This window comes from Primulina eburnea, chromosome 1 (genome assembly GCF_022965805.1).
Source record: "Primulina eburnea isolate SZY01 chromosome 1, ASM2296580v1, whole genome shotgun sequence".
NCBI classification, from domain to species: domain Eukaryota; kingdom Viridiplantae; phylum Streptophyta; class Magnoliopsida; order Lamiales; family Gesneriaceae; genus Primulina; species Primulina eburnea.
The window spans coordinates 16,349,034-16,370,289 of NC_133101.1; the positions used below are offsets into that span (position 1 = coordinate 16,349,034).

A 21,256-nucleotide genomic window follows, 5' to 3' on the forward strand; every position below is an offset into this window, starting at 1 on the left:
TTGGTGTTTTATCGTATAGAATGGAGGGAGGTGGAGAAATTTCTTGTTGATTAGATTCCTCTAGCTCGAGGTTGAGGTCGTGGACGTGGTAGACCTCATGTTCATGTTGTTGATGATACTTTTGTTGAGCAAGCAGCTGATCAGCTAGAGCAGCTTAGGATGGATGAGTTAGTTGCTCGTTCCACTCTATGCATCCACCTCGATTCAGTGGTTCTGAAGGAGCTGAGAAAGTTGAACTATGGATTTCCAATATTGATGAATTGTTTGATTTGTTCGAGTATCCTTCAGAGCGTCGATTTAGATTAGTTGTGCATCAGTTGAAAGATCGTGCCAAAATGTGGTGGCTACTACATTGATGACCTTAGATGCTCAGAGGATTGGTCCATCGTGGGATATATTCATGCTGAAGTTTAAGGAAAGTTATTGTCCTCCATTATTTTATAGTTCTAAGGCTTCGGAGTTTCATAACTTGAAGCAGGGCGATATGTCAGTTGCGGAGTATGCGAATACTTTTTATGCTATGCTGAGATATGCTCCTCATGTTGCTGCAAGTCAGGTAGTGGTTGTTGAAAGTTTCATTGAAGGATTGAATGATCGTCTGCACCCTTTTGTTTCTACCGGTAAGCTACTGAAGTATCTTGAAGCGGTGGAAATAGCAAAAAGAGCTGAAGATAGTCTTAAGAGGAGTGGCAATCGGGTTCCTACCCAACATCATCAGCCGGGGAGGCAACAATTCAGTTCATCTGGTTCTGCGTCTCTTCGTCCACGTGGAAAGCAATTTAAGAGGCCTGGTTCTAGTTCTTCGAGTTCAGGGAACCGTGGTGGATATCGTTATAGTGTACCTTCCTGTGATCACTGTGGAGGAAAGCCTTCCAGTAATCAGTGTGTTGGAGTTCAAGGGGTTTGTAATAATTGTGGTCGGCTGAGTCATTTTGCTAGAGTTTGACCTAGTAAGACGGGGAAAGCAGCCCAAACAGGTAGTGGAGTTCAAAATAATAGCCAGTCGCCCTTCACATCAGTCCAGAGGGCAAGGTGGTCAGCAGAATTAATCGCCTCTTCGTGTATTTGCCTTGACTGAGGATGAGGCTCATGCAGCTCCAGGTACTGTCATTACCGGTAACTGTAGTTTATGTGGTTTTGTATCACAAGTGTTATTTGATACTAGACATCTCATTCCTTTGTTTCTCATGCATTCGTTGTTTCGCATGATCTTCGCACCACTAGTATGAATTCAAATCTATCTGTTGCTACTCCGATGAGAAAAATGATTATCATTGATCATGTGGTGTTCAATGTGGTGCTGTTTCATGATGAAAATGTTTTGTATCTGAATCCCATAGTCCTACCTATGCATGACTTTGATTGCATCGTTGGTATGGATGTTTTGACTGCAAATCATGCACTGTTGATTGTTATCGAGGAATAGTTCGTTTTAGGCCTAGCTTTGCTCCTAAATGGAATTTCTATGGTAGTGGTTCTCAAGCCAAGATTCCTCTAGTTTCTGCCATTGAGATGACTAGATTGCTAGCTTTTGGTCATAAAGGCTTTCTTGTCTACGATGTTGATCTATCGCAAGATGAGCGACGGATTTCTGATATTCCTATAGTCCATGAGTTTCCTGATGTGTTTCCTGAAGAGATTCTTGGTTTTTCACCAGAACGAGAAGTTGAGTTCAGTATTGAATTAATGCAAGTAACTGAACCCATATCTCGAGCACCATATCGTTTAGCTCCTATTGAGCTAAAAGAACTGAAAGAACAATTACAGGATTTGTTGAGTAAAGGTTATATTCGTCCGAGTTCTTCACCATGGGGTGCACCGATTCTATTTTTCAAGAAGAAAGATGGTACGATGCGGATGTGTATTGATTATCGGCAACTGAATAATTCTACTGTCAAGAATAAATATCCACTCCCTAGGATTGATGACTTATTTGATCCATTGCAAGGTACTTCGGTGTATTCTAAGATTTATCTTCGTTCTGGGTACCATCAAGTGCGAGTTAGATAAGAAGATGTGCCGAGAACAGCTTTTAGCATGAGATACGGACACTTTGAATTTTTTGTTATGCCTTTTGATTTGACCATTGCTCCTGCTGTTTATGGACTTGATGAATCGAGTATTTCGTAAATATCTCGATCGTTTTGTTATTGTATTCATCGATGATATTCTTGTTTATTCCAAGTCCTAAGAAGAGCATGCCAAACACCTGAGGATAGTTCTTCGAATTCTTCAAAAGAAGCAGTTGTACGCCAAGCAATCCAAGTGTGAGTTTTGGTTAGATAGAGTTGTGTTTCTGGGCCATGTCATATCTCAACATGGTATTTCTGTTGATCCAAGTAAAGTGGAGGCATTTTGAACTGGGCATGACCGACCAATGTGCCAGAGATTCATAGTTTCATGGGTTTGGCTGGTTATTACCGGAGATTTATCGAAAATTTCTCAAAGATTGCTAGACCTATCACACAACTGACTCAGAAAAATCAGAGATTCATTTGGTCTGATGAATGTGAGTCAAGTTTTGTTGAGTTGAAGAAGAGATTGAATTCTGCACAAGTTCTTACCATCCCAAGTGGTTCTCGAGGATTCGTTTTTTGTACCGACGTATCAAATCGAGGATTAGGTTGTGTACTGATGCAACATGGCATAGTTGTGGCATATGATTCTCGTCAGTTGAAACCGCATGAGTCTAAGTATCCTGTTCATGACTTGGAATTGGCTGCTATCATTTTTGCTCTCAAGATTTGGAGGCATTATTTGTTTGGTGAAAAATTTGTAATCTATTCTGATCACAAAAGCTTGAAGTATCTGTTCTCTCATAAGATCTGGTTATGAGACAGAGACGTTGGATGGATCTTTTGAAAGATCATGATTGTGAGATCCAGTATCATCTTGGAAAAGTGAATATCATTGCCGATGCTTTGACTCCTAAGTTTTTTTATGTTAATTTATCCTCGATTCGTATTTATAAGTTACGAGAGCATTTTGCACTTCTGGGTTGGATTTTCAAATCAAGGTAATGATGTTTGTGTATCTCATATTTTTGTTGAGCCATAATTGATTCAGATTGTAAAATCAGCTCAGAAAACTGATGATCGAGTTCTGAAATCTTATGAGTTAGTATCTCAAGGACACCAATCTGATTTCTCAATTCACTTAATGATTCTCTTCGGTTGAATGGTAGATTGGTTGTCCCAGATATTCCTGAATTGCGTACATCCATCCTTAAATAAGCTCATTGTACTCGATATAGTATCCATCCAAGAGGCAGAAAAATGTATCATATTCTACGGCCTCAGTTTTTGTAGAAGAATATGAAAAAGTATGTGGCTGATTTTGTGTCTCGTTGTATGATCTGTCAGCGAGTCAAAGCAGAACGAATGAGACCTGGAGGATTACTCCATAGTCTTGAGGTTCCTCAGGAGAACTTGGAGCACGTGGCTATGGATTTTGTCACGCATTTGCCACGTATTTCTCGTCATTTCGATGCCATTTGGGTGATTGTCGACAAATTATCTGAATCAGCACACTTTATTCCGTATGAGAGGACGTATCCGTACAAGATGATGGCTCGTCAGTATATTGAAAATGTTGTGAGACTGGATGGAGTTCCAGTTGCAATAGTCTCAGATCGTGACCCTCGTTTCACATCAAAATTTTGGACTAGTTTTCAAAAAGAAATAGGTACAAAACTTGCGATGAGTAGTGCGTACCATCCTCAGACAGAGCGTACGATTCAAACGCTCGAGGATATGCTTTGAGCTGTAGTCATGGCTTTTAAAGATAGTTGGCAAGAAGCTTTACCACTAGTAGAATTTTCATATAACAACAGTTTCCAGGTGACTACTGGTATGGATCCTTTTGAAGCTTTGTACGGCAGACGATGTTGATCACCTCTTTGTTGGGATGAATTTGGTGAGAAGCAGTGGACTGGACATGACATTGTTCAGGACATGCATGATAAAGTCCAGTTGATTCGTCAGAGAATGAAAGCTGCCCAAGATCGGCATGCTAGTTATGCTAACAAACGTCGTCGACCTCTAGAATTTCAAATTGGAGATTTCGTGTTTCCGAGGTTCTTTTCGTTTAGAGGTTTTGTTCGTTTTGATATGAGAGGTAAGTTGTAACCTCGTTTTGTTGGCCCCTACGAGATTGTTGAGCGCATTGGAACTTGCGCATATTGTTTGGATTTGCCCCAGTCTTTGTCTGACATCCCCGATGTTTTTCATGTTTCTATGTTGCATAAGTATGAGCCCAATCCATCTCATGTGTTTCAGTCTTATGAGGTTGAATTTGACCCTTCTCTATCGTATACTGAGTATCCTCTTTGTATCTTGGATCATAATGATAAAGTTTTACACAATAAAGTTATACCACTTGTACGTGTTCAGTGGTCGAGGCATGGTGTAGAAGAATCAACGTGGAAAACAGAAGAGAAGATGAGAGCATCTTATCCATATCTGTTTGATTCTTAGTAATGTATTGTGGGTTTCGTATCGTTTGTAAGATGTATGTGTATAAACAGAAATTTCGAGAACGAAATTTGTTTTAAGGGGTGAAGAAGTGTAAGGCCTTGTAATTAATTATCCGGTAATTTGGCATCATTAGAATAATTATTGAGTTGTAAATTAAAATAATTATTTATGCCAAATAAATTCAAGAAATGTGTTAAAAATATGTATTTTAGAATATCGGAGAATTTAACGATATAAAATACATGTAGAGTTTAAATAACACACAAGAGCAAAAAAAATACAAACCGGGATAAATAGGCTTGGGTTACTATTTTAGTAACCAAATACACAAATGGGCTGGAGACTGATGGCTGGATAGAAGCTAGAGGAGCCGAGCATGGAAAGGGTTCGCAACTAGGGTTTTTGATGGTTTCGTGTGGGATCATGGGACGGCGGGAACACAGCCACACCAAGGCTTGACCAGGCATAGTCCTGGCCCTGTCATGGCTGTGTCCAGAAGCAAGGAGGTGGCTGCAAGGTGGCTCGAAGGGTAGGATGTAATCGCAACCCCTAGGAACGAAGTTAGGACCAGGTTTTGTAAGGACGCAGTATAGGGCTGATGCAGGAGGGTTCAGACATGTCAAGGTGGTCGGTCCAGTAAGGTCCTGAGAAGGTGACTAGAGGTCTGGGCTTGGCTTGGCTGGAGGGGTCGGTCGTGGGTGGCTCGATGGTTATTTTTGGGAAAGAGGTGCTTGGCGATGGCTATGGCAATAGCAGGGGCTGGTCGTGGGTTCATGGGGGCTGGAACATGGCTCACGGGGGTCGCCGAGGGTCGAGAAAGTCATGTCTCAAATTTTTGGAAAAAGTTATTAAGTTTTGAGTTAAATCGGATTACAAAACGGAATTACGGTTTAGCGATTAAGTTGAATAGATCGAAGGACTGCGAGTTTACGTTTAAAAAAATTATTATAAGTAAAAAAATAGGGTTATATGATGGTTAAAGATAGGCTCGAGTCAATAAACGTAGGAAAAAGTCAAAAACGGGAAGTTTGGGGCCCAAGGGTAAAATGGTAATTTTACATCCCAGGTAATTCGATTGTCCGGCAGTATCCCAAGGGGTCATAATACATGTTAAATGATTTTTAAAACGATTATGGTGAATTATGATATTTTAGCGATAAATGCTACAGTTGAACGATTTTCCCGAAAATGCTTATTTTACGATTTTTGGAGGATATGATATTTTATAAATAAAAGAAAATGAAAAATATTTTGAAGGATGTGAATTGACTGTGACACAAAATATTTGTGGGGGATCCGTCTTAAGAAGGGGCGGTGAACTTACTTTTTTGGCCAGGGCCCGGTGACGAAAGTTGCTGACGCCCCGCACCCAGGTACTTGGTTTATAGATTGATCAATCGAACAGATGATAAATGATAAAGGTATAAATGATAGTCACTTTCAAGGATCAAATTTAACTAAAATTATTTATGACAAGGAAATGCTTTATGATATTATGTGCTTAAATGATTTACGAAAATATTTATATGTTTACGAATTTTTGTGTCAGCTTACTTTATTAAAAGTATTCTTCTAAGGAAGCATGTGCCTTAATATGTATTACTCGTTACGTATGGTTTGGACGTGCAAGGTCATTAGACTTTGAATGGTCGCTGGTGAGGATGATGTTGAGAGAGGCTCGAACGCTTGAGTGGATCGGGCATGGCAGTATACTCTCGAAGACCTTACGTTTTCGCAATTTTATGATAATCAAAGTTTTGATTAAGAATTTGAGGATTTTTTTAAAGAGAGATTTATGTTTGTTTTCCAAAGTTTAGACGCTGGATTTTATATGATTAACGTATGCTTTTATGATTGACGATTTATGGATTTTTATCGCAAATTATGATTTTTTTTTAAATATAGATTTATGTTTTGATATGGTTCAGTCTTTACTGAAGATATTGAAAAAAAAATTCTATTATTATTTATTTGAAGTACGAGGTAGGTGATGCTTCAAAATTTGTTTTTCAGGGGTGGAGAAACTGGGGTATTTTGTTTTTTAAGCCAACCTGCCCCCATCGTAAAACGACTATAACTTCTTTGTCTGATGCCGGAATTTCAAATTTCTTAAAGGGTTTCGAAGATTTGATCTTGAGCTTCGATTCAAGACTTGAAGCGCGATTTTCAGAGCTCGCAATCATGACAACCGAACCCATAAACTCGAGCCATGTTTCTGCGCGATTTTGGTGCTTTCTTGCTCACGATTCCAACAAGTTTTGGGTGAGTTCTCTTTTGTTTTTAGACAGTATTTACAGCTGTATTTGAGCGTAGTTTAGTTTATGACCAAGCCCAGCTTTGTCTAGTTCGTTTCAGCTCTGATTTAGAGCTTTCCGGCTAGATTTCCCGACGAGTTTGACCAAGGGAATACTGTTCCGAGTCCAGTAGAGAGTTCAAATGAGATAACCATCACATCGAGTAGGAATGATCACACTTGAAATGTACTCGAAACTTCGATATGGCTTAATTTATATCTTGTTTTAATTTGTATTGTGTAATAACTCTGTTTGATTTGTATGCTCTCAAAATCTTTGAAATTGACTTGCCTATCTTTCTTTTCTTTTTGTTTCACTTTTCCTTTATCTATACTTGAAGTTGCCAATTTAATTTCTTTCAAATGATGTTTAATATATCGATCTTTCACAATGTTCCTACTTTAAATCTAACTAGTTTCAACCTAAAGCTTATTTGATGATGATATGTTCTTGGACTCGATTTTTGCAATTTTACTTCTGAATCCCTGTGATGTTCTTTTCGCTCCCTTCCTCTAATATAAGATGTAACTTATTTATACTGTTGAATTTATGCAGAACGGGGAATCAGCCAACTGCAGACAAGAAATCAACAAGCAAAGTTCAGATAAAGGGTCAACCAATTGAGCAGAATACTAATTGTTGTGCTCAAATGTTTCCTATGTGTAATTTCATGTTTAGAAGTTATAGACCAAGTTTTGGATCAAATTTTTGACTTGTAGACCATATGATTTTATGAATCTAATGCATTTTAAATTAAAATTATGTTGCAGTAAAATATTATATTATTCTAAACTACAGATATAGGGAAAAATAATTTGACAAATTCGCTACAGTCATATATGATAAATTACTTCGATATTCATCATATTTCGGAAGTAAAAAGACACATTTTACTTCACCATGATTCAAAAATTGGGAAGTCGTATATCTGTATTACTTCAGTAATCTTGTAACGTGTGAAGTCATAGCGATCAATTACTTCCTTATTTTACAAACAAGTGAAGTAAAATACGTTTTTTACTTCGACATCGGTCTAATTTCAAATTGATTCTGGCTCCTTGGATCGGACTAAGCGTGATCAAAAACTTTATTAACCGCCCGAACCAATAGCATCGCACCATTTTTTTCTAATATTTTTTAAAAATCCTGATTAAAAATAGTAATCAGAAATCACACCGCATACGTTATTCGGTTATTTTTTTCTCAAGAACCACATCAAACCGTCCGCCTAAACCACTTTCCATAATATTTTTCATAAGATTATAATAATTATAACATATTCAAATAAAGAAGTGTTCATTCATTAAATCTCAAATATTTTCAAAATTATTACTCATACAAAGAAAACCCACATTTTTCTTAATTATTCTTCATATTAGCTTTTATTATAGTATTTATTTCTTTTACTACAAATATTTATTTTGAAGTTTGAAAGAAAAAAATTACAAAATAGTGAAAATGTCTTTTTTTTAGTGTGTTTTGTTGCTTAATTATTAACATAGTTTTGAATTTTGATTATTGTTTTATCTAGATTAATCTTTATTTTGTATAATTTGAGTTATATTTTATTTTTAAAAGAAAATATATTGTTATTGTTTTAGAATCAGTTTAAATATATGTTCTAATATTTTTCATTAAAAAACTGCAAACCAACATCAACCGCTCAAAATCATAAAACTAATTATACATGTAAAACCACGATTATTATTTTTTAAATATTAAACGACCGCATATAGCAATTCAGTTTGAATTTTAAAAAAACAGTGAAACTGCACCGTGATCACCCTTAGACCGAACAAAGACTTCGCATTTTTTATCCGGATACAACTTCGGTTTCAATGCTAAGTAAAAAATATCTTTTTACTTCATTCGTCTCTACTTTGATAATTATTTTATCTTACTGTTGTTAATATTTTAAGTAAATGAAGAAAATTCTACTATTATTTACATATTTTTTAATATTTTTTTATTTTGTAATATGTCATCCAGTGATTAACAACAAAATAATTATAATATAAAGATATTATTTGAAGTACTCTAACGTTATGTAGATAAACATTAAATATTGATTTACGTTTGTTTTGTTTTTTATTTTGAAAAATGTTAATACACAAATATATTAATTCTAACTTTGATTAATAATTTTTTATTTTAAAACTAAACATTTTTAGCAATGTTTAGAAGATATTATGATAATTAAAAAGATATTTTTTTCAAGTTATAACAGAAAATTGGATTGAATAACTGACATTAATTTATTTAACCTAAAATACAGTGTATTTTCAAAAAATATGATCCATCCTAGCCTAGTTTGTGTGTGTGTGTGTGTGTGCGAACGAAATTATGATCGTAAAGGTATAAATTCATAATGTTTTTCCGCTTGATATTACTAAAATAGTTAAGGCATTCGGAAAAAGTGAATATTAATGTTTAATCTAAAATATATATTAACATAAATAATATTAACTTTAAAACATTCGAAGTTATGTATTCAACATTTTCGTGAAATTGCTTAAATATATAGTAATGATAATAATAATTCGTAACATTGTCCAACTCTAATTTCATGATATTTTTTCGTTGTCGTATTTTATTTATTTGTACCTTAAATAATAAAAAAACATTAGTTAAAATACGTCTCAATCGTGAGAACATGTTACTTGGATATTAACATTTACATTATTTGTGATATAGACTTGGTATATTTTCCATATCTTAAAACATACTCCTAAAGATAATGTTGCTTGCAACTGCAGCAAGTAAAATGCCCCACATCTTGATAGGCATGGGCAGTGCTGGAGGGCCGCAGCGGCATCATAAGAAATTCAGTAATGGCAGGGGGTGAGTTCTCAAAATTGCAGCTTTCAACACCTATAGTTTAAACTAAATTATTATACATATATTTTAAATAAATAACACTATTTTTTATTTTTATAAATAAAAAAATAATTTGAGTCAAGTTAACAATGTACCTGCAATCCAAAACTTACTTGGATCTTATTTAAAACAATAAATTTTGACTTACTTGGATCTGCGTCTACCACAATAGTATTTTTGTAAGCTTTGTGGTTCTTAGAGGTATCCATCTGATAAATTTTGTTCAGCAGATATGATATCTGAATGTAGTCATTTTCGGGGAAAAAGCATCGTCCCCCCTCTTCGATGTCTCTGCATAGAGGGTTTAATACCATTATGGTAAATTTGGTTGATTATATTCAGTGTGTCTACGCTGAATACGCCAGGACGTAAGATACACCATTTAGAATCGAACACGTGTGGAACAATGAAAAACAGTAAGACAAATAGAGATGTCATGTAAAAGAACAACATGTGGAATTGAAGATAATTACGTAGAAATTATGCTTAATAATTTGTTCATATGAACAACAAATACAAGAGTCCTATTTATAATTGCTCCTGGTTTCCTTTTTGGTCGTAATAAGAGGAATGCATTAAATAGATAAATGTATCTATTTATATAAACTTATAATAAATTTTTAATATGAATAATTATCAAAATAAATAATAAAAAAAATCTTTGGGAATGAATTTGAAATCAATTGATTTCGATTATAATTTTATTGTTTGCAATGAAACAATAAACAAAATCTTAAATGTATATTATACTTGTTTATACATTATTAGTACAAAATAGAATGAATTAAAAATAACATTGTGAACTTGAAATTTATCTTAATTAAAATGAAATAATACATAATATTTGTAAGGGATGGATTTGAATATTATATTCTTAATTCTTTAAAAATAAAAATGAATTTGAAATCTCATTAACAAAAGCACAACCTAAAATACATCAAATATTGTGTCGTGGTTCACATTCAAATTAATTTTCAAATCATATCTTTTGCTTTTCCTTTCAATTTTACAATATTATAAAGTAATTCTTTAAACAATAAAAAACTTTCCGAAGCTTAAATCAATGCTACCTAAAACCAAGAGAAAAATAAGGGAACTTGAGAGCAAATGAGAACTTTCCCTTTGTAAAAGAGAGGTTTGGCCTAATTATAGGCTTTTGTTGGGCTTCGCTGTCCCATACTCTTGTACATGCTCCAGAATTTAGTTAGCCCTAAGAGTTTATGAGTCTTTTGTTAGGCTAATCTTAATTATGAGTTATAAATCATCATTTTTAATAATTAATTAGATTAATTATGATATACGTAGGGACCAAAAAGAGTCCTCAAGATGAAAAAGATTGGATTAAATTAGCACTAACCACCACTATTTATTTCTAAGAAAGTTAATTAAATTCCATCTGGGGGGCCTGATGTGGCTGCTATTGGGTACCATGGTAGATATCCCGAGTCATTTTGCAGCATCAGGCCGAGGTTCCGCCAGTGGAGCTCGGGATTGAGGTTGGATTGCTTGGTTCTGTACAGTAGAGTCTCCCAGTTAGTCTATATGTATGTCTTAAGTTTGTTTTAGCCTTGTGTTGTAGTTTATTTGCCGAGGAGATGCCTCGTGTATCTGTAGTGATATTTGGTTGTTCTTGTTATGTTATGAGTCGTCTCTATGATTTTTATGATCTGGTGAGTATTTGGTAAGTTTTAATTTCTGTTTAGTCCTGGCCAGTGTGGCTATTGGATGTTTAACTTCGGTTTTGTTTGAATGACTCTAGTTGGAGTATATTTTGATATAAGCTGCTGCTTGAGTTTTTCGAGATGTCCTACTTACGGGGAGGTCATGCAGAAATTTTTCTAGGTCCTGAGGTCCGTTTCAAAATATTCTAAACTTTTTTCGCTACAGATTTAAATTAAATAATTATTGTTTGATAATAAATTGTCATTAGAGTAAATAGATCTCACAGTTTGTGAATTAATATTTGTTAATTTATAATACTAATTTGGAATATCTTGATTTAATACTCCAAATATTTCTTTTGGTTCGAGTTGTTTTTCTCTTCTAAAAATAGAACCAATTCGTATTTGTTCACTGCTACATGTTATATAGACATTGTGAATTTACTTGACCAAGAGTGATTTAAAGTGTATAGTACTTCAAGAAATTTTAGATTATAAAGGATAAATTTTGCAATATTTTTATAAATAACAGATGGAATTTAATTAACTTTCTTGGAAATAAATAGTGGTGGTTAGTGCTAATTTAATCCATTCTTTTTAATCTTTAGGACACTTTTTTGGTCCCTATGTATATCATAATTAATCTAATTAATTATTAAAAATGATGGTTTATAACTCACAATTAAGATTAGCCTAATAAAAGACTCATAAACTCTTAGGAATAACTAAATTTCTGGAGCCTATGCAAGAGCCTAGGACAGCGAAGCCCAACATAAGCCTATAATTAGGCCAAACCTTTCTTTTGCAAAGGGGAAGTTCTCATTTTGTTGAGAATCGAAGTTGAGTTTAGAGGGGGTGTGAATAAACTCTACTCGTTTTTCTTTCTTTTCTGATGAGGTACTAAAATCCTGTTAGGGATAGTAGTTTATCTTGTGCGAATACTTTCACCTGATTACAATAAAACGTGCGGAAACAATCTGATGAAGTAGTTGAAAGACAATAAAACTAGTAGGCAGCAGTTGTTTATGGAAGTTCGAAGATAAACTCTTCTACGTCTCCCCTTCTCCTGTTTCCAGAAGGTATAACTAAAAGACTTTGGATATTACAGTACAACTCTTGTACACACCCACTTCAGAAGGACTTATACCTCGGCCTACTGAAACTCTTAGTTTCTCAACTCACAGAAATGCTAAACACAAAGTTCTGAAAAGACTCTTTTCAGATTACAAACTCATCTAGATAAAGTGTAAGTGATGTAAAGATTGTGAAGAGTGTAAGAATCAGTAGCACAAGATGATCTTCAAAAGATCAGATATTAGCTATGAAGCGTGTGCTACTTTTCTTTGTGTTGAACTTTTTGTACTCAAGGAATTTCGAGATTTGTCTGATGAGAGATAATAGCTTTTGTTCCTTGAAAGATGATATTATGCGAAGTGTCGTGTCGTATAAGGATTTGATCCATGTATATATAAACGACTGAGTTCAACGTTCACAATCAGAGTATGTCTCCAGATAATTGATACAATCAGCTTTATTACCAAAAGAAGTTCCTGCAGAAAAGCTATAAAACAATCAGTCTTGTTTCATACTTAATTGGGTAAAATGCATTAAATGACTCCGTATAGTATTTAATGCTGCAATTAATACTAGTACTAGGAACTCTTTAACGGTAACAATAAAGGTAGCAACGTTAGGAAACGTCCTCTACTGATTTTGTATCCTCTACTGATTTTGTATTACTATCCTTTCTACTGGTTTAGTTTTATGAGACCAGTAGCTTCTGATAAGTTAGTCTACTGTTCTGGTCTGCTGGTTTTAGTTAATCATCGCCACAATAAAATTCATGTCTAACAATTTCCCCCTTTGTGGTGATGCCAAAACCTAAACAGTAGAAAGTTGATAAATAAAGCAGATAATCATTTAAACAAAAAGAGTAATGTCAATAAAGTATCAAAGAAAATGATCAATCAGTTTCAATATCCCTGAAGATGACTTCTTCATTCTGAGGTTCTTGAAGTCTTCTGTTTGATGGTTCAGCTTCATCTTCAGGTTGTCTGGCTCCTGCTGGATCTTCTCTATCTTCCCCTTTTTGGCATCAGCCGCAACTACATGGGCGAAGAGGTCATTCAGTCTTCCGGATATGTTTTGAATGCCATCGGTTAGCATCTCCAGGTACGGAGTTTGAGAAGAGATGCGATTATCCAGTGAAGTGAGAGATTGATTTTGAGAGTCAATCTTGGCATCCAAAAGTTCCACGGAAGTAGAAAGTGATCGGAAGAGATCATCATGCTCAGTGATTCGGTTAAGTATATCAGTTTGAGTGAGCATGATGGTACCGTGAGTTCTTGATATAGCCTGTCTGAAAACGACGGTTTCAGCATACATCTTGTCCGTGGTTTCCGCCGTGTTAAAGATGTGTTTGCCCATTCGTTCTCTGAAAGATTGAGCACCACTGAATTCCGAAATGTTTTCGCAGGACATTCGTTTCACTAAATCAGATATGTTGTTGAGTTCCCGTTGTAGAGACTCAATCTGAAATTCCAGGTTAAATGCATCTGATTCCGGGGAGGGAGTTCGCGCAAGCATGCGTTGCTTAATCTCAGAAAGACGAGAGTTCGTCTCAGTCAGAACAGGATGAGAGATAGTCAACGTAGTAAACAAGACTAGCATCCATCAAGGCAGTAGAAGGACCAGGGTCTGCTGTGCGTTCTTCTGGAAGTGTAGAAACAGTAGGTTCAGCAGCAACCAGGGAAAGAACAATTTCTTCAGCGGGAACGGCCAAGTCAGAGGACAAAATATCTTCCGTTGGTGCAATAACATCATGTGAGACTGATGGTTCTTCAGTAGAAGGTGCAGAATGCTGATCCAGAAGAATGTGCATCTCTGCTTGATGAGCAGCAGAAAAAATTTCTAAATTTGGCAATAAAGAAGAGACATCTGGTTCTGCTATGTGTTGAACTGGGGTCGGAGAAGCAGAAGGTGACAATGAAGTAGCCGGTGTGACTTCCAGAAGAGTAGAGACTGTAGGAACAATCGACTCAATGACTTCTTCAACCGAAGCCAGTTCATGTACAGATAGTAGTGATGAGGACTGAATGGGCCTTGTCAGAGATGCAGGAGTACTGAGAGCAGAAGCCTTTGGGGAGGCTGTGGTCCTTTCCTCAACTGTCTGATTCTGATGAAAGTCTGGAACAAGGCCATTGTGATAAACAGTAGACTCGCCAAAGCCTTGTTGTTGAGCAAGAAGTTTCTCACGCATCTGTTTGAACTTGTCAGATAGAATCACAATAACATTTTGATCCTGAACAGCAGTAGGAACACTAGGATCAAAATTCGATTCAAGAACTTTCAGAACTGATTCTAGCTTCTGACATTTCAGCTGCTCGAGGATGAAACTCCTTCTGCGCAAGGCCTCGATAACATTTTCCATTTTTGCAAGCTGAAAAATTTTCTTCTCTGCACTCATCATTTTGGCATAGTACCCTTTAGTATTAAAGTAAGCAAAAGAATGGAAAAGACGAACTGAGTGCCACTCATCAAAAAAATTCATATCATCATTTGCAGAGGTTTCAATTTCTGCTAGATGAAGATCAACGCCGGTGGTTACAGTTGTTTTGTGTCCAAAAATTGGTGGTTCTTAGACCATTTTCCCTTTGCCTTTATCAGATGAAGAAATAGGCATGATAGGTCGGAAAGCAGAGGACCCACTAGTTGATTCTCGAATCACTATTCCAGATGATGGCTTGAAAACAGAAGCAGTAGACGGTGCTGGAATAGATGCAGTAGCTTGTGCAGTCGCAGAAGTAATGGGTCGAACAGAAGGAACCACTTCTGGAAATACCTGTCTGATAGGTATTTTCTCAATCTCAGACAGTGTTGTTGTCTTCTTGATTTTAAGAATGGTGCGAGGTTTCTTCTTGGCTGGGGTTGGCACTGGTGGTTGAACAGCAGCAGCAGACTCTTCTGATGCTGTTTTGTCCGAGTCAGTCGAAATGATCACTCTTTTCCTCTTAATTGTCTTTTGAGGCTTTGGAACCTCAGAAGCAGTTTCTCCAATTTCCTTTTTCAAGGCAACAAACTCCGCCACGGTTGGCTTAGGCCTTAAAGCAAGTACGTTCGCAGCATCAATCATGGTTACTGAAACAGCATCCTGATCACTGGTTGAGGCGAAACCAGCATCCTTGAGCATTGCGCTGATTTGAACAGCGAATCCAGAACTTTTCCTGACAACCATATCCTTCATAATTCTAAAGAGAAAATGACTCCAGTCCACTTTGGTTCCCTTAGTGATGGCAATCATCACTTGAACCTTCTCCTTCGTCAACTTGTCGAAGGTGACAGCTTTGATCAAAATAGCTTTTTCCACAATATCGACCAGAATTTGATATTCCATTTTGAGTAATTTCTTGTGACAAGAGGGAGACACTTCTTCTCCAGAGGCTGAGAACGAGCTAAGCGCAACAGACATATCTCTTTTGGAAATATCAGATAGTTCAGAAATACCTGAGAGTGGAAGAAGGAAGGTCGCTCCTAGAAGTGCGGCATCAATAGAGATAGATGCATCTCCTTGAGAGTGAACAATCTTTCCTTCATGTACTGACGCTTTAGCGTAAAAATCCAGGAGAGCATTTCTGTAAATTACGGCGGGTGCTTCCAGGAATTTTCTGAGTCCCGATTTCTCAATGTCTTGAAACATTTTAACGAGATTCTCATCCCTGATGTTGAGAACAGAGGCAAAGTTGACTTGATAAGCGTTAAGAGTGTATGCTTCAGCCATTTCTGTATAAGGATAGAAGCAGATATAAGTTGCAGTAGTTAGTGATGATAGAGAGAAATCAGTAGCTGAATAATCGATAGTTATGAAACAGTAAAGGTGAAAAGGTGAAGTTGAGAAAAATATACAGCCGTCAAATAAACATAAAGACACGTGTCAGTATGTTTTTGGTTGAGTGTTTGAAAAGTTTTGCAGAAACTGTCAGATATACGAATGATTTTGAAAATTTGAAAAAGGCGGGCTGTCCAGACGGTTACTAAAGAAATCAGAAGAGGATTTGTCGTTTTATGATAACAGTCTGCTGGAAGTTTCATGGTGCTGAAATATTTGAGCACTTTGACAAAAACCAGCAGACTTGTAGTTTTATCGAAAAGACAAACATTCTATCTGTTTTCTGAAAAGGTGTCAAACTCTTAGTCTGACTAAAATACTGTTCCCCCTCGGTAAATGCAACTAATAAGTGGTCATAATTGCGACAAGTGACTCTTGGCCATCTTTCAATCTGAACCGTCGAAATGAACAGTCGCAAGGGTCTTTGTTTCTTCTATAAATACCTGCACAACTGGAACGAGATAAAACACACACAATCTAAAATGAAAACTCAAGATAAAAGTAAGTCAGAGTTGGATTCAGGAGTCGAAGCAAAAATGTTCAGAGAGAAGTTTGAGGATATCATTATTTACGTAATGATCCTTGAAACACACTCCTGGAGATGTAGTTTCCACAGTCAAGCAAATCTGTTGCTTCGATTGAGTTTGAAATGTAGCATCGATTCCTTCTAGAAGCATGCTAATGCAATAAGAGAGTGACTGGTGGATTGATGATGCTGAAATCATCTATGATGCCCTGTAAGGACATCTAAAAATACATTAGTGCTGACAAGACCCAAGCTTGCTAGATTCTTTCTAGGCCTTGAGCTTGCTGGAGTCTCTTGTTCCTGTTGAAGTACTTTGCAAGCAAATTGCAGAGAGCTCCTATTACTGAAGACAGAAGCTAAATGTAACGCTACTGGTTAAATAGCATTTGTAGATCTACTGTTTTTTACTTTTGCATCGTGTAATGTACTGAAATGGTTTCTAATAAAGTTCCAGTTTACGTATCTGACTTTTCCTTCTGTTTTTCTGCAAATAACTTACTGTAAGTTCAATACGATAAATAAACGAGTAAAAATAAAATCTAACCAAGATAACAGAAAATAATCAAGTTAAATCTATCAAACCAAGAGAATTACGAAAGTAAGAAAACTAATTTTTTGGTAAGGGTTTTGTGAAGATATCTGCAGTTTGTTGATCAGTAGAAACGTATTCTAGACGAATGTTCTTCTTCTGCACATGATCTCTAATAAAGTGATGTCTGATGTCAATGTGCTTCGTTCTGGAATGAAGTACTGGATTTTGTGTGATTGCAATTGCACTGGTATTATCACAGAATATAGGTGATTCGGAGGCTTGAATCCCATAGTCTCTTAATTGTTGCTGAATCCACAATATCTGAGAGCAGCAGCTTCCAGCAGCCAGATATTCTGCTTCTGCAGTAGATGTGGCTATGGAAGTCTGCTTCTTGCTAAACCAGTATATCAGCCTATCACCAAGAAATTGACAAAAACCACTCGTGCTTTTTCGGTCTAGTTTGCAACCTGCATAATCAGCATCTGAATATCCAATAAGATTGAGCGATGAATCATTGGGATACCATAAGCCGACATTTTGAGTTCCTTTCAAGTACTTCAAAATACGTTTAGCAGCAATATAATGAGATTGTTTGGGGTTAGATTGAAATCTAGCACAAATACAAATAGCAAACATGATATCTGGTCTACTGGCAGTTAGATATAATAATGAACCAATAAGACCGCGATACTGAGTTACCTCTACTGGAATACCACTTTCATCTTTATCAAGTTTAATAGATGAGCTCATTGGAGTAGAAGCAGCAGAGCATGCTTCCATTCTGAACTTTTTCAGAAGCTCCTTGGTGTACTTGGCTTGATTTATAAAGATTCCAGTCTCTGATTGCTTAATCTGTAATCCTAGGAAGAATGTTAATTCTCCCATCATACTCATTTCGAATTTATCCTGCATTAATTTTCCAAACTTTGCACATAATTTGGGGTTAGTTGACCCAAAAATGATATCATCAACATAAATCTGTACTAAAAGAATATGCTTATTCTTGACTAAAGTAAACAGAGTTTTATCTACTGCTCCAATAGTAAAATCATGATCAATAAGAAACTGTGATAGAGTGTCATACCATGCTCTAGGTGCCTTATTTAGACCATATAATGCTTTGTGTAATTTAAATACATGATGAGGTGAGAAATGATCGATAAAACCTAGAGGTTGTTCGACGTAGACTTCTTCTTGTAAGAGACCATTCAGAAAAGCACTTTTCACATCCATTTGATATACTTTGAAATTCTTGAAAGCAGCAAAGGCTAAGAATATTCTGATTGCTTCGAGCCTTGCTACTGGTGCGTAGGTCTCATCAAAGTCTATTCCTTCTTCTTGTCTGAAACCTTGAGCAACCAATCTTGCTTTATTTCTCACCACTGTGCCTTCTTCATTGAGTTTGTTTCTAAATACCCACCGAGTTCCAATGACAGCTTGGTGAGATGGTCTAGGTACTAGAAACCAAACTTCATTTCGTTTGAATTGATTCAGCTCTTCTTGCATGGCTTCAATCCAACTAGGATCCAGAAGAGCTTTTTCAATTTTCTTTGGTTCGTCCTGAGATATAAAAGCAGCATGCATGTATTCATTAAGCATTTGTCCTTCTGGTTCTCAAAGGCTCTGCTGGATTACCAATAACTAATGATGGAGGATGAGATTTTCTCCAGATAAAAGGATTTAAAAGGATATCTTCCTGATTTGATATGTTGAGATTGTTCTCGATGGAACCAGTAGTGGGTTCCTGAGTGTCTTCTGCTGGTATTGGTAGATCCAGAGTCTGTACTTCTGGTTCCACTAATGGTATATCTGGTTCTGGATTTTGAAGATCCTTGATGTTTGCTTCTACATCATCTTCACTGTCAATTTCCAAGTGAATCCTGTCTAGCCTGTTACTTAAATCAGATATGTTAGATATTTCAGGAGCACTGCTGTCTTCATCGAAGACAACATGAATCGATTCTTCAACATTAAGAGTTCTATTGTTGAAGATTCTAAAAGCTTTGCTTACAGCAGAGTAACCAAGAAATAGTCCTAGCATTTGATTTTGAGTCAAATGCAGTTAAATGATTTTTGCCATTATTTAGCACAAAGCATTTGCAACCAAACACATGAAAATAAGATACGTTAGGCTTCTTGCCTTTCCATATTTCATAAGGGGTCTGATTGTGCCTTTTGTTGACCATAGATCTGTTTTGCGTGTAACAAGCAGTATTGATAGCTTCAGCCCAGAAGCGCTGAGAGATGTCTGCATCTGCTAGCATTGTTCTAGCAGCTTCTTTTAGAGTTCTATTTCTCCTTTCAGCTACTCCGTTTTGTTGAGGTGTTCTGGCAGCTGAATATTCATGATTAATCCCCTGTTCATTCAAATATAACTCAAGATACTTGTTAGTGAACTCAGTACCCCGATCACTTCTGATTTTAATGATGGTAGTAGATTTTTCATTTTGAATTCTTTTCAGAAGCTTGATCAAAAGGCTACTGGTTTGATCTTTCCTGCGAGAAATATTACCCAAGTGAATCTAGAAAAATCATCAATAACAACAAGAGTATATTTCATTCCCCCTAAGCTCATGATGGGGATTGGACCAAAAAGATCCATGTGCAGTAGTTCCAGACATCTTGAAGTTGATTTGCTATCTTTGTTCTTGAAACTGGATCTTATCTGTTTCCCAAGCTGACAAGCAGAACAAACATGATTTTTAACAAAGTTAATATCAGGTAATCCATCAACTATATTCTGCTTCTTGAGATAATTGATTGACTTGAAATTCAGATGATTCAATTCTTGTGCCATAGCCAGTGTTTATTGCTAAGAGAAGCAACTAAGCATATAGGAGTATTGACATGATTGGAGTTCCAAGAGACTCTGTAAGTATTGCCTTCTCTTTTTCCGGTTAACACAGTAGTTTCAGCAGAATCTCTAACTATACATGAATGCTTCTGAAAAGCTACAGAATAACCATTATCACATAGTTGACTAATGCTGATTAGATTGTAACAAAGATTGTCAAGTAATAACACATCATTGATAGTTATGTTACCATGGATAATCTTACCCTTACCCATGGTTTTACCTTTTGAGTTGTCTCCAAAAGTTATCTTTGGTCCAGTACAACTCACTATATTGGAAAGTAGGTTTTTCTGTCCAGTCATGTGTCTGGAGCATCCACTATCCAGATACCATGTAGAGTTACTGACTTCTGCTTTCTTCTGCTGTTCCTACATACACAAATTTTAGTATCTGGTACCCAAATCTATTTGGGTCCAAGCCTTATCAGTCCTTTGGGGACCCACATTTGTACAATTCTTGGTGACCTTGTACTTCGGGTATCCAAAGATGTGTGTGCAATAGAGGGTCTGTTATTTCTAACAGTATGCATATTAAAATGTTGTTCCTCCCTTTTGTTTCTGTTTTCCATTCTGTATCTCTTCTGAACAGGTTTAGAGTTGTAGTATTGGTGGTTTTTAACCTTCATAGGATGTTGTCTTCCAGAGTTGAATTCTTTTCTGAATCTTGAACTCTGGTCAACTTTTTCCTTAGGTTTAACGTAACCCAGACCATAGTGCATTCTTCTGTTCATCTGATTTACATTCCTTTCAACTGAAACAGTAGGTACCTCTGGTTCCTGTACCACACTGGATTTCACAAAGTGAATGTATTTCCCTTTGCACATATCCAGTGTTGGCTTAGTATTAGTTTCAGAAGTGCCTTCATTATTACAAAAACCGAGACCACTTCTATCTCCTGACTGTTTTTGTAATTCTTGCATCTTTTCCAATGAAACAGAATACTTGTTCCAAGCATTTACCAGTAGCGACAACTTCTGGTTTTCAGAAAGCACCTTCTGGTAATTTGCTTTGGCTCTTTCATTCTCAGTTATTAATTTACTTATCTTAACTTGTAAATCATTACAGCTGTCTACTTGCAAGCAAGTTAACTTACTGTTCTGATTCTTTAAGTTTTGATTTTCGATCTTAACTTCTTCAAATGATTGAGAAAGTC

General features: G+C 36.2%; 1 long non-coding RNA gene across 1 annotated transcript; it reads left to right on the top strand.

Moving 5' to 3' along the window:
* Window positions 1–6,496: 6,496 nt before the first annotated feature.
* LOC140811672 (uncharacterized) lies at window positions 6,497–7,453 on the top strand. The gene is made up of 3 exons (XR_012113505.1): window positions 6,497–6,737; window positions 6,821–6,955; window positions 7,325–7,453. It is a non-coding gene; the product is annotated as an uncharacterized lncRNA (long non-coding RNA).
* The last annotated feature ends 13,803 nt before the right edge of the window (window positions 7,454–21,256 follow it).